Raw genomic sequence first — 12,071 nt, 5'->3', positions numbered from 1 at the left:
CCTTAACTGAAAATCCCTTTAAACACAAAGAACACTTTGTAATATGAAAGGAGCCAAATGACAAACTCAGCTCTACTACATCTGTAGCTGCTAGAGCTGGCAAAATCACACATTGAAACAATTTCATTGAAAGAGGAAGCAAATATGAAATGTCGTAACGGGACATCATTCAGCTTTGGCTTTTTTTTATATAAACGATAATTCGGCCTCGTCCGGCTGAGATGCAGACAGAATAAAAATCAATATTTAAACATTTGGTATTCTAAGAAAAAAAGTGCCTGTGCCTAAGAATAGCCCAAGTTACACAGCATATCGGGTTTAAGATACTGAAAGCAATTGGTTGATATGTGCAACAAATAAGGAAGCTACCACTCGGGGATTCCCCCTGGAAGTTCCCAGACATTACTAGCAATCACCATCCGTACAGGCCAGTACACGGCACTCGCTGAAGCTGCTCACTCAAGACCTGCCTGGCCCATTCTTGCATCTAGCACAGGCTTTATATTCTCAGATGGAAAACAGGACTAGAAGGTAAATGTCAAAATTAACACTTTAATTCTTCTTCTCGCCTACAATTGACTCTCATGGGACCTTGAGTTGTGCAGCTTTGCATTGTAGGGAGGAGAGGGGAGTGGGTGCAATAATGTTTTATTGTGGGGGTATTGAATCAGTCGAACTAAGTATTTTTATAGATATCTGCAGCCACAAAAAGTCTGGATGAAAGTTATTTTTTTTGCATTCTGTTTTGCCAATTGAAGTAATTACAAAAGTTTCTACATACAAATCATGTTGTGCCTTAAAGGAGATGTCCCGAGGCAGCAAGTGTGTCTATACACTTCTGTATGGCCATAATAATGCACTTTGTAATGTACATTGTGCATTAATTATGAGCCATACAGAAGTTATAAGAAGTTTTATACTTACCTGCTCCGTTGCTGGCGTCCTCGTCTCCATGGTGCCGACTAATTTTTGGCCTCCGATGGCCAAATTAGCCGCGCTTGCGCAGTCCGGGTCTTCAGCTTTCTTCTATGGAGCCGCTCGTGCCAGAGAGGGGCTCCGTGTAGCTCCGCCCCGTCACGTGCCGATTCCAGCCAATCAGGAGGCTGGAATCGGCAGTGGACCGCACAGAAGAGCTGCGGTCCACGAAGGTAGAAGATCCCGGCGGCCATCTTCAGCGGTAAGTATTGAAGTCACCGGACCGCCGGGATTCAGGTAAGCGCTGTGCGGGTGGTTTTTTTAACCCCTGCATCGGGGTTGTCTCGCGCCGAACGGGGGGGTGGGTTAAAAAAAAAAAAACCCGTTTCGGCGCGGGACATCTCCTTTAAAGTGACTGCAAAACTGCAGTAGGAAATAAATAGTAATGTGTGATGAAGGATTGGACAAACCTCATTATCGTGTGCTTCATTCACTAACACTGCATGTCTGACAATGAAATATTCTGCAACATAGTATATAAGGCGGAAAAAAGATGCATGCCCATCCAGTTCAGCCTAGTACCCCCCAATGTTAATCCAGAGCAAGGCAAAAAATGAGGTAGAAGCCCCACAGAGGGGAGGCATATGCCACCCCTGAATTCGTACTGCTAACTGCAGGATTACTGGCAGGGTTCTGCCATCTTCAGTTCTGTATCAAAATCTGCGCATTTGCAGTACGCATTTTGGGGATGAATGTTCCGCATGATGACACATTCAGCAACGCTGTTGCAGAATATTGCAGCCTGTGTGAAAATGCCCTAAAGCCTTATTCGGAAGGGCTTATGCAACCTTGATCCATGTAAAGCACACTGTATTTACTGCGTGTGTATCTGCGCATCGCATGCGGTTTTAATGCATATACGCATATTTTTATGTCCGTTTCTGTTTTTCAGATGCACAACAAAAAAAAATATATATACATATGCAAGAGGGCCCAATTCATGTCACACTTTTTTTTACTGTCTTTTGGCAATGTGCATAAAAAGCCACAATGGACACGCATGTAACATTGTGTTTACTGTTTTTTTTATGTTACCATAGACTTTCACAGAAGATTTTGGTCCTTGAATATGGAGCAAAGTAGGACACTGTGATTTTTTTTATTTTTTACATGCAACATCAATACACACACACACATATATATGTGTGTATATATATATATATATATATATATATATATATATATATATGTGTGTGTGTGTGTATTATGTATGTGTGTGTATATATATATATATATATATATATATATATGTGTGTGTGTGTATTATGTATGTGTGTGTATATATATATATATATATATGTGTGTGTGTGTGTATTATGTATGTGTGTGTATATATATATATATATATATGTGTGTGTGTGTATTATGTATGTGTGTGTGTATATATATATATATATGTGTGTGTATTATGTATGTGTGTGTATATATATATATATATATATATGTGTGTGTGTGTATGTATGTGTGTGTGCGCGCTTTAAATATCTTTATAAAGCAGTATCATACAGAAAACGCATATAGCAGCATTACTGCACACAAAGTGCCTATAGCCTCGTAGGTTGTAGTCGATGTCTGACCTTGTGTACTTTTGAAAAATGTCCATTCATACATTCCACCCTGTATATGAGGCCCTACAGGAATAATCAGATCAAATCATAATTCTTTGGGCAGATTTACGATTGTTCTTACGTCAGAATTCTGTTGTTATTTGCACCAACATTTTTATGCAAATCATTTTAGAGAAATGTATTAAAGGGCCAGTATATATCTGTCCAGTATATATCAGTGATCTTTTGTTACCTTGGTCAGTTAGCGCTTTTCTATCTGAAGCTTCCAGCCTCTTTTTGCTCAGATGGTCATGTGATCTGAATTCTGATCAGCTCAGATCTACTTGGATTATGTGTTCAGTTTCTAGTCAATTTCCCAGTCTGTGTGATGCTGTTACATGGATCTATCACAAAAGCCGCTGACTGGAGGACACAGGCACATCCGTCACAGTTACTGATAATGATCACACAGCTCATGTCAAACAATGATAATAGAGGAGATCACAGCTCATCCCCCTAAGTGTATACTTATGGGCCGTAGCTTATTTAGGTGAATATAGAAGATAATTAAAGGGGACCTGTCATGACCTTTGAGCCCTACAAACTATGTTATGGCGCTCAAAGGTCAGGGAACAGGGAATCCGGTTGGGGGCACTGTTTTATACTAACTGGTGACCCATATTGTGTTTTTGGGGGAGTAGCCCTTTAACCCTTTCCAATCCACTGTCTGACGTCTGAAGATATTCTGATTGAAGGCTGTACAGCTCCGATGTTGGTAGACGTCCGGCAGGGTATTCTTACTGTATATTACTGGCCGCTCTGTTGTCTGGGGCCTCTGCGGAAAGAAGGTTTCTACATTAACATAGAAGGGAATTCTTTACTGTAAGAGCAGTAAGACTATGGAACTCTCTGCCTAGGGACGTGGTGATTGCAAATTTGATAAAGGAGTTCAGGAGGGGCCTGGATGCCTTTCTTGAGCAATACAATATCATAATATTTAGTAACTTCAGAAAGGTTGTTGATTCAGGATTACTCTGATTACCAGACTGGAGTCAGGAAAGTATTTTTTCCCCTTAACCCTTTCCAATCCACTGTCTGACGTCTAAAGACATTATGATTGAAGGCTGTACAGCTCCGATGTCGGAAGACATCCGACAGGGTATTCTTACTGTATATTACTGGCCGCTCTGTTGTTTGGGGCCTCTGCGGCATGTCACATACTGCAGTACTGGCTCTGGCTAGCAGACTGCGCCATTGTATAATGGCAGAAAGAGAAAAACCCCTAGGAAACCCTGAATCCAAAATTGGATTGCAAAGGGGTAATGATTTGGGCTGAAAAGAAATGTTTCACCTTCCTAGAAACTTCACAAGTGTCTAATAAAGGGGCCACAAATTTGTCAAGTCATAAAAGGCATCAGTTCCGTACTGTCATGCGCCAGTTTTCAGATGCCAAAAATTGGTCTAAAATATATTTCTCCCAATAGGTGGTGTAACAAAGGAAACTGACCATAATGTGCGCCAAAGTTGTCTTTAAACAGCGTGCAATACTGTGATAGTCAAATCTATCTTTATGCTGTCTATATATCAGACAGTTATTACATCTTCCTCAGTGTGTTTATTTTTTTTAAAGTAGTTTTTGTGTCTCAAAATAATTTTATTTTATTGTAAAAAAAAAAAAAATATATATATATATATAGGGTCTGTGTTGCTGCGGTTACATTCATATTCATGTTTTTATCATCAGCAGTACAGTAAGCCATTGTAAAGGTAGTAGTAGTGGAAGTAATAGCTGTAGTAATAGTAAGCGGCGGTGGCATACAATTAGTATTGCTGGCAGTATTATTTCTTTTCTATTAGCGATCTCCTTTTTTCCCATGTATACAGGGTATTACCAACAATCTGCCCTTCCATAACTCACATTTTATGACACTCGGATACATAAATTTGATATCAATGGAAACAGAAACTCAAAAGTTTTCATTTGACAAAACTGTCTAAGGCCTCGTTCACACGAGCATGTATTTGCGCACGCGTATGTGCGCACAAATCAACGTGTCCACGGACGTGGCAAAACATGTGAATGAAGCTCTGTGCCCAGCTGCAATGGGCTGCCCACAACCCCTGCATTGATTTTTGCGGAAGGGCTTTAAATATAAGGCCTTACCTGAAAATCATTCCTATCTGGTGTAAAATATATATATATACTCACCTAAAATGTTTTATTCTGTCGTAGTCGTCACTAAGAGTATGAGACAAAATTACTGCCAATGAAAACAGGAGAGCGTTGTGTGTTCCTGATTTTCACGTCTACCAGTCTGTTGTTAGTGTGCAACGTCATTTTTGAACAAACTTTAGTAAAGATCCACCCAGTGGGCGCTCAATTCACAAGTGGTACTCCAATTTTAACCCCTTAACGCAACAGCACGTAAGTTAATGTCCTGGCTGGGTGGTACTTAACGCAACAGGAAGTAAAAAAATTGAGGTAAAATGCTTCTTTTGTTCATTTTGCCTCCCCAAAAAAAGCAATTAAAGTGATCGAAAAAGCCATATGTATGCCAAAATGGTACTAGTAAAAACTACAGCTCACCAGGCAAAAAATAGCCCTCACAGAGCTCCATCCACGGAAAAATAAAAGTTATGGGACTTTGAATGCAACGGTGTAAAACAATAATAATCATTTCGGCCAAAAAAAGTTTTTTTTATTTTGCAAAAGTAAAAAAAAAAAAATCTGATAAAAAAATATTTTTGTAACTTCGTAACCATAGCAACCCACTGGAAACTTTTCAGCACATCATTTATGCTATATGAAAAAAAACTGGCAGAATTTGTGTTTTTTTTCTGCCCTCCCAAAAAAAATGTATAAACGTTTTACAATACATTATATGTACCCACAAATAGTGCCAATAAAAACTATTGTTTGCCATGCAAAAAACAAGCCCTTATACGGCCACGTCGATGAAAAATAAAGTTATGACTTTTGAAAAGCGGAGATGAGACATCCCAAAAAAATCATTCTGTCCTCATGGCCAAAAAAGGCCGTGTCCTTAAGGGGTTAAGGAAAAAGGTTGCATCAGTAAGCAAAAATCAACCGCCCATCCACCAGTAAGCGCAGAAACAGTGGAGCGTGTCAGGGCAAGTTTCACACCAAGTCCTCAGAGATCCCCCATCAGAGCAAGCAGAGAATTGGACATCCAACAGCCCCGTTGTGTGGGAGATTCTGTGCAAACATTTGCGATGGTATCCCTACCAATTGTAATTGATACCAACCCTGAAACCGGATGATAAAGCGAGGCAACGTTATTTCTGCGAGAGTATGTATCCCTAATGGAAAGGGGTGACTTCATGGAATTTTTAGCATTTAGTGATGAAGCCACCTTCCACCTTTGGGCTCAGTTAACAAATGTAATGTCATAATGTAGGGGAGGGAAAACCTAAATGTCTAAGCGGAGCCTACGCTCGACTTCGCCAAGGGGAATGTGTTTTGCACTAAGACCTGTAAGACAGTGTACAGCCTCTTCTTTGTCCATGAGAATACATTCATGCGGATTTTGTAACTGGTCGAGCTACAAATATGGCCACAGCTGGAACAGGAAATCCCAGGTTACATCTTCTAAAGCACCCCCCCCCCCCCCAGCCATCACAAAAGCCAATACATAAGTCAATCGTGATAAACTGCAGTGTGTATAACAGGACCTTGACCAGAGGCTCGTAGTGTGCCGAGTGACAAAAGGGGCCATATTGACATCTCAGATGTGGATATAATAAATCAGACACATAATCCAATGCTTGTTATTTTTGTATCTTGTGATTTTCAAGGCATACGTACACAAGACTTTTTCACCATAAAGTGCTTTTAATTCCTGCACAGCAAGTCAAGATAATAACATTGGTATTCAGCAAGTCGGTGGTGGCGGTACCATGGACGGGGGAACATTTTCCTGATATGACCTTAAAATATTAGTCAAGTGCCACACAAAAAAACTGACCCTCTTACAGATAGTCCTGGAAAATTACTGAAAAGCATATATCTGGCATGCGCCTTGCTACACTCATGAGAAGAGCTTTAAACTAGAACAATATGGGAAGGGATGTGAAACGCCAGGTAAAAATATACAGCTAATTAATACATTTAGGAACCTTGTTATTAGGAAGAAAGAACAAAGACAAAACAATTCAGACAAAAAGTAGAGAAGCAAGAGACACCGATCACAAACTAAAATGTTTCTACACAAATGCACAGAGCATGGAAAACAAAAACAAGGGGATTTAGAGCTCCTAACTCAGGAAATGAAATATGTCAGGATTGGAACCTGCAAACTCCTGTGCTCCAGGTAGTTTCTCTCCCAGTAAGCTATCCAACTTGCTGGACAAGCTCCTCTGCTGATACTAGCATTGTCCTTGCTTCTGTTAAGGCCACTTCCTGTATCCCTGTCCTGGCCCCGCCCTACTAATTGGAACTTCCTGTAAAAGCCTGACCCTGTCTCAGATCCAGCGTTTGATTATTCTGCTCCTTAGCATTGACTAATCGAGCGCCATTTCTGCCTGCTCCTCTGTTATTGTGACAAGGCCTCCTGATACCAACTTCTGGTTTTCCATCTGACTACGTTACCTGCCTCATCCATTTGTACTGCAAACCGAGACTTCCCATTGCTGACTCCTGGCTCTTCCCTGACTACCCTACAGACCTGCAGCTACTACACCTGAGGCTCTAACCCAGTGCTTAAAACCGCTACATATGATGTCATAGGCATCACAGAAACATGGTGGGATAATACACATGATTGTAATACAAGACTTGAAGGATACAACTTATTTCCAAGAAATAGACTTAAGGTGCATTTACATGGGTGAGCGTGAGGTGCGCGACTTGCATCACATAGGATATGAACACTCCATCTGTGTGCTGTGCAGGAGACCACACACCTGCATGTTCTATTCTCATGTGACTCGCATGAAAATAGGAATGCCGTGATTTTTCCAAAAAATGACACATGTAAATAGACCCATTGATAATAAGGGGTTCTAGTTTCATGTGAGTCTAATGTGTTTTGCAATGCACAAAACATGCGTGATTATATCGCCTGTGTCAATGCACCCTTAATAACAGGGGAGTAGGTATTGCATTGAATGTAAGGAAAGCATACAACTCTACCGAGATTCAAACTTCAGAGCATTGTAATTCTGTAGAAACTGCTTGCGTAAGAATTCAAGGAGAGAACAACAGAATGGACACCATTGTAGGCATTTACTATAGGCCACCTGGACAAGCTGAAGATATTGATGAACTCTCTCTACATCAGATGGCCATCAGATGTATTAAGAGAAGCATAGAGTCTAGATCACGTGAGGTAACTATTTCCCTCTACTCTTCCTTAGTTAGACCTCATCTGGAATACTATGTCCAGTTCTGGGCACCCCAATTACATTTTTAAAAAAGCATCAACAAACTGGAGCAAGTTCAGAGAAGAGCTACAAGGATGTTGAGAGGTCTGCAAATAATTACAAATATCTGAGGGTCTGTCACAGTCCAGTCAGATCATCCCTATTCTCATTTTCACAAGGAAAGACTAGAAGCAATGGGATGAAACTGAAAGGGCAGAAACACAGATTAGATTTTAGACAGTGATCAATGAGTGGAGCGGGTTGCGATGGGAGGTGGTGAGTTCTCCTCCAATCCCCTTCAAACAGAGGCTGGACAGATGATTTAGTGAATCCTGCACTGAGCAGGGGGTTGGACCCGATGACCCTGGAGGTCACTTCCAACTCTTCATTTCTATGATTCTATGGAACATGAGAATAGAAAGTTTTGAAGAAAGACTGTATTATGCCATTTACCTATAGTAAAGGCACATTGCTGATAATACAGGCAGACTGTGTTATGTCTAGTGCAGGACCAGCAGAGCAGAGCATGGCACAGAGATTCTGTCTTTGATGCTCTCTGTATCTCTGATTCATACGCCACCCACTCTACATATGCATTATTAGGCGACGGTAAGTTAAAAAAAAGAAGGGCTGCCTTCCGTGAGCTTCCCCTTTTACCTAAAGCTGAAAGTCCCATTCAGGGACTGCAGGAACTAACTTGCATATATATTGACCGTAGAAGCAAAAACAATGCAGTCTTCCCCGTTTGCCCCTCTTCCCGTTAACTATCTTTGCAAAATTTTCAATCTCAAAAACCAAAAAAATTTATTTCAATGAACTTGCACAATTCCTGGTTATTGCTCACCCTTCTCAGTTCCTCTTTATCGAAAGTGAGTGGCCAAATTTCTGCCTGCAGTCATGCTGGTTGATATGTTTTAGATTTTTTTTCTCATTGTGAAACTAGGGGCACAATGTGCATATTGTGGTCACATTTCTGAAGAGACGCAGTAAGTTCCATTTAGGCATTATGAAGAATTGAGAGGGCTGATTGCATTGGAGAAAAAAGAATGTAAATCCAGGCTGGTTCCAGTAAGTGGCTTTTCACACTAGTGTTTTCATTTCCGTTTTGCTGTTCCGTCATGGGAACAGCAAAACGGGAAGAAAACTTTTTCAAGCCCATAGAAATGTATTGAAGCAGAAGGTCTTCAGTTTCTTTATTTTCTGTCTCCATTCCTTTTACTCTGGATCAAAAGCGCAGACTGCTGAACTTTTGTTTCTAGTTTCAGGAAATGCAATACAGATGGATCCCTTTTTTACTGCATTGTAGTCAATGGGAGGCGGATGGAATCTGAAAACAATCTGTTTTGTGGTGGTGCCTCTTCAATGAATGGGGCTCAGTGGTTAGCACTGTTGTCATGCAGTGTTGGGGCCCTAGGTTCAAATCTAATCAAGAGCAACATCAACTTTGAAAAAATCCATACAGTCATCATCAGATTTGAACCTACAACTCCAGGACTGCAAGGTAGCAATACTAACAACTGAGCCACCACACCTGTTCTTTCATAGCTGAAGAGCAAGAAGAATAAACAGGTTTCCTTCACACATACTATTTTTACAGCAAAGTTTGTATTTCAAGTGCTTTTCATGGCATTTTTACAAGCGTTTTCATAACATTTAAAACATTAGTATTTTTGTAAGTCCATTAGAGCAGTTTATATGAAAAATACCAGAGGCAAATGATAAAAATGCCATAAACTGTTTGCATATATATTTCACTATAGACTATACTATTCTGTACTCCAAATATAATGGGAACCTTGTAAAATGGCACCAAAGACGTGTTGATTTCACAGTAGAAGTGAATGGCCCCGTTTGTTTCCGTTCGGGGATTCGGTCACAGCTCTGTTTTCAGCAACTGTCATGTAGTCACATAGTGAGTACAATAACGTTATGAGAACGCTCCTAATCATTAAGAGTTAAATGTCAAGGTAACTTTTGTTACATCTGCTCTTGTTCCAGTGATGACACTTAGGTAATAAATGTGTCACTTGACCTAATTTCTTGTACATCATTTAGAACTTTGTTGTGGAACTTTAATGTTTGTTTTGAAGAGAAATTTATATTGCTAAACAATTGAAACACATCAACAAGCACACGACTAACAAAGATAAAGTTGTGCGAGTGTTTATAGATGGTTTTCTGTAAGTTATGGGGAGCAAGAATCTATGGCTGGTGCAGCTAAAGCAGTCCATTCTGCCACTTTATGACTCCGCTCCACCTCCAACCAAAACTAACATGCTGACTTAGTGTGTTCTTCAATAAAACTTTTTGTTTGGGCAATATCCCGAAGTCTGAGTAATGGATAAACGAGCAATATAGGTTCCTGCAGCATGGCATGCAAACACATACTGCACTGTGCAAGAGTTTTGAGCAGGTGTAGAAAAAATGCTGCAAAGTAAGAATTTTTTTCTAAAATAGAAGGCGTCTGATTGACTACAAATTTATTCAGCAGCAGAACAACCCTAAACAGAGGCGTAACTTGAAGCTCCCGGGCCCCCGATGCAAAACTTGTAACAGGGCCCCCAACTATAATGCTTTACTCATAGTACTGGGTTCCCTATATGGAGAAAAGAGGCCTTATGGGCCCCCTAAGGCTCCTGGACCCGGGTGCAACCGCATCCCCTGCATCCTCTATAGTTACGCTCCTGACCCCAAACATCCAGCCAATGTAATTAAGAACTGTCTTCAGAGTAAAGAAGGACAAGGAGTCCTGGAAGTGATGATATGACCACCACAGAGCCCTGATCTCATCATCATCCAGTCTGTCTGCGATTACATGAAGAGACAGAAGGATTTGAGCAAGCTACATCCACAGAAGATCTGTGCCTAGTTCTCCAAGATGTTCCATCATTTCAGGAAATCTGACCTGAACTCCCTGCTGAGTTCCTTTAAAAACTGTGTGCAAGTGGACCTAGAGGAATTGTTGCTGTTTTGAAGGCACAGGGCGCTCAGACCAAATATTGATGTGATTTAGATGTCTCTTTTGTTCAGTCACTTTCCATTTTCTTAATTGACAAAAATAAACTATTAACACTTTTTTTTTAAAGCATTTGTATTTTGCAGCATTTTTTCCACACCTGCCTAAAACGTTTGCACAGTACTATATGGGTATTCCCCATTTGACCTGTTCCACATAGTAAGCCTGCAGTACGGAGTAGGGGTAGCATGGGATTCCCGTTCTCTGGATTGGTTCAGGTCTCAGCGCTGAGAACCCACATAGTCATAAAGTGCATAGGGTATAACTTTAGATTTTGAGATAACCCATTTAAGAAGAAGCAATGCCATTGTCTTGTTGTGTAACCAAATAAGAAATCTTCGTTACTTTTGAATTTCTTAAATGCATTCCATTTCATGTTGCAAGTAGATTTACTAAACAGATGCCGCACATTCCAGACATCCAGTGACACAATAAAGGGGTTGTCTGGGACAAAAAAAACCCATCTGTTGGTATAACTATTATTCCAGTATTCACTAGAACAGGGATGAGCTAAAATACCAGACACAGACAGAAGTGGCGCTGTATCTTGAAGTACTCATAAAGTTTTTCTAATCTGGACACCTGCTTTAAAGAGAACCTGTCATCACCTAAGTTTATGGACTTCTAAGACAGGAGATGAGGAGCCCAGGGATGTGGTTTTTATATTTACCTGGCATCACGTTCCCTTGCTGACAGCCCTAGAAGTCAGTGGGGGGGTCCGTGCATTAGACTCATCTCTGCAGTCAGTGTAGTGTGTATGCATGCCCGTAGAGAACAATATGTGCACTGACCGCATAGATGAGTCTGATGCACGGACCACCAGGGCTAATAGCGAGGGAATGGGAAGGCAGATAAGTATAAAAAGCAAATCCCTAGACTCCTTAGCCCCATAGGTAATGACAAGTTCCCTTTAAAAAAAAAACGAAACATACTTGCACGGACCACCAGGGCTAATAGCGAGGGAATGGGAAGCCAGATAAGTATAAAAAGCAAATCCCTAGACTCCTTAGCCCCATAGGTAATGACAAGTTCCCTTTAAAAAAAAACGAAACATACTGCATGCCACACACTACCAGCAGATGGCGATGTATTAACACAAGGAGCACTGCACCATGACAATCTCTTTTTTTATATTTATGACTTGTCAAAGA

General features: G+C 40.6%; 1 protein-coding gene across 4 annotated transcripts in view; it reads left to right on the top strand.

Annotated features, from left to right (window-relative positions):
* The window catches only part of TANK (TRAF family member associated NFKB activator), a 197,314-nt gene that overhangs the window by 102,390 nt on the left and 82,853 nt on the right, over positions 1-12,071 (top strand). Inside the window, exon 1 of one of the 4 annotated variants that reach the window (XM_066575944.1) lies at positions 418-531. The exons of 1 other annotated variant lie outside the window; for it this stretch is intronic. The gene's annotated coding sequence lies outside the window, so the exon portion shown is untranslated. Of the gene's footprint in view, positions 1-417; positions 532-2,035; positions 2,055-12,071 lie in introns of those variants that run through there. 2 more of the 4 variants (XM_066575947.1, XM_066575948.1) reach the window with 2 other exon arrangements.

Source organism: Eleutherodactylus coqui, chromosome 8, assembly GCF_035609145.1.
Source record: "Eleutherodactylus coqui strain aEleCoq1 chromosome 8, aEleCoq1.hap1, whole genome shotgun sequence".
Taxonomy (NCBI): Eukaryota; Metazoa; Chordata; class Amphibia; order Anura; family Eleutherodactylidae; genus Eleutherodactylus; species Eleutherodactylus coqui.
The sequence above is the reverse complement of the archived record's forward strand: the minus strand, read 5'-3'. Positions and strand labels throughout refer to the sequence as shown.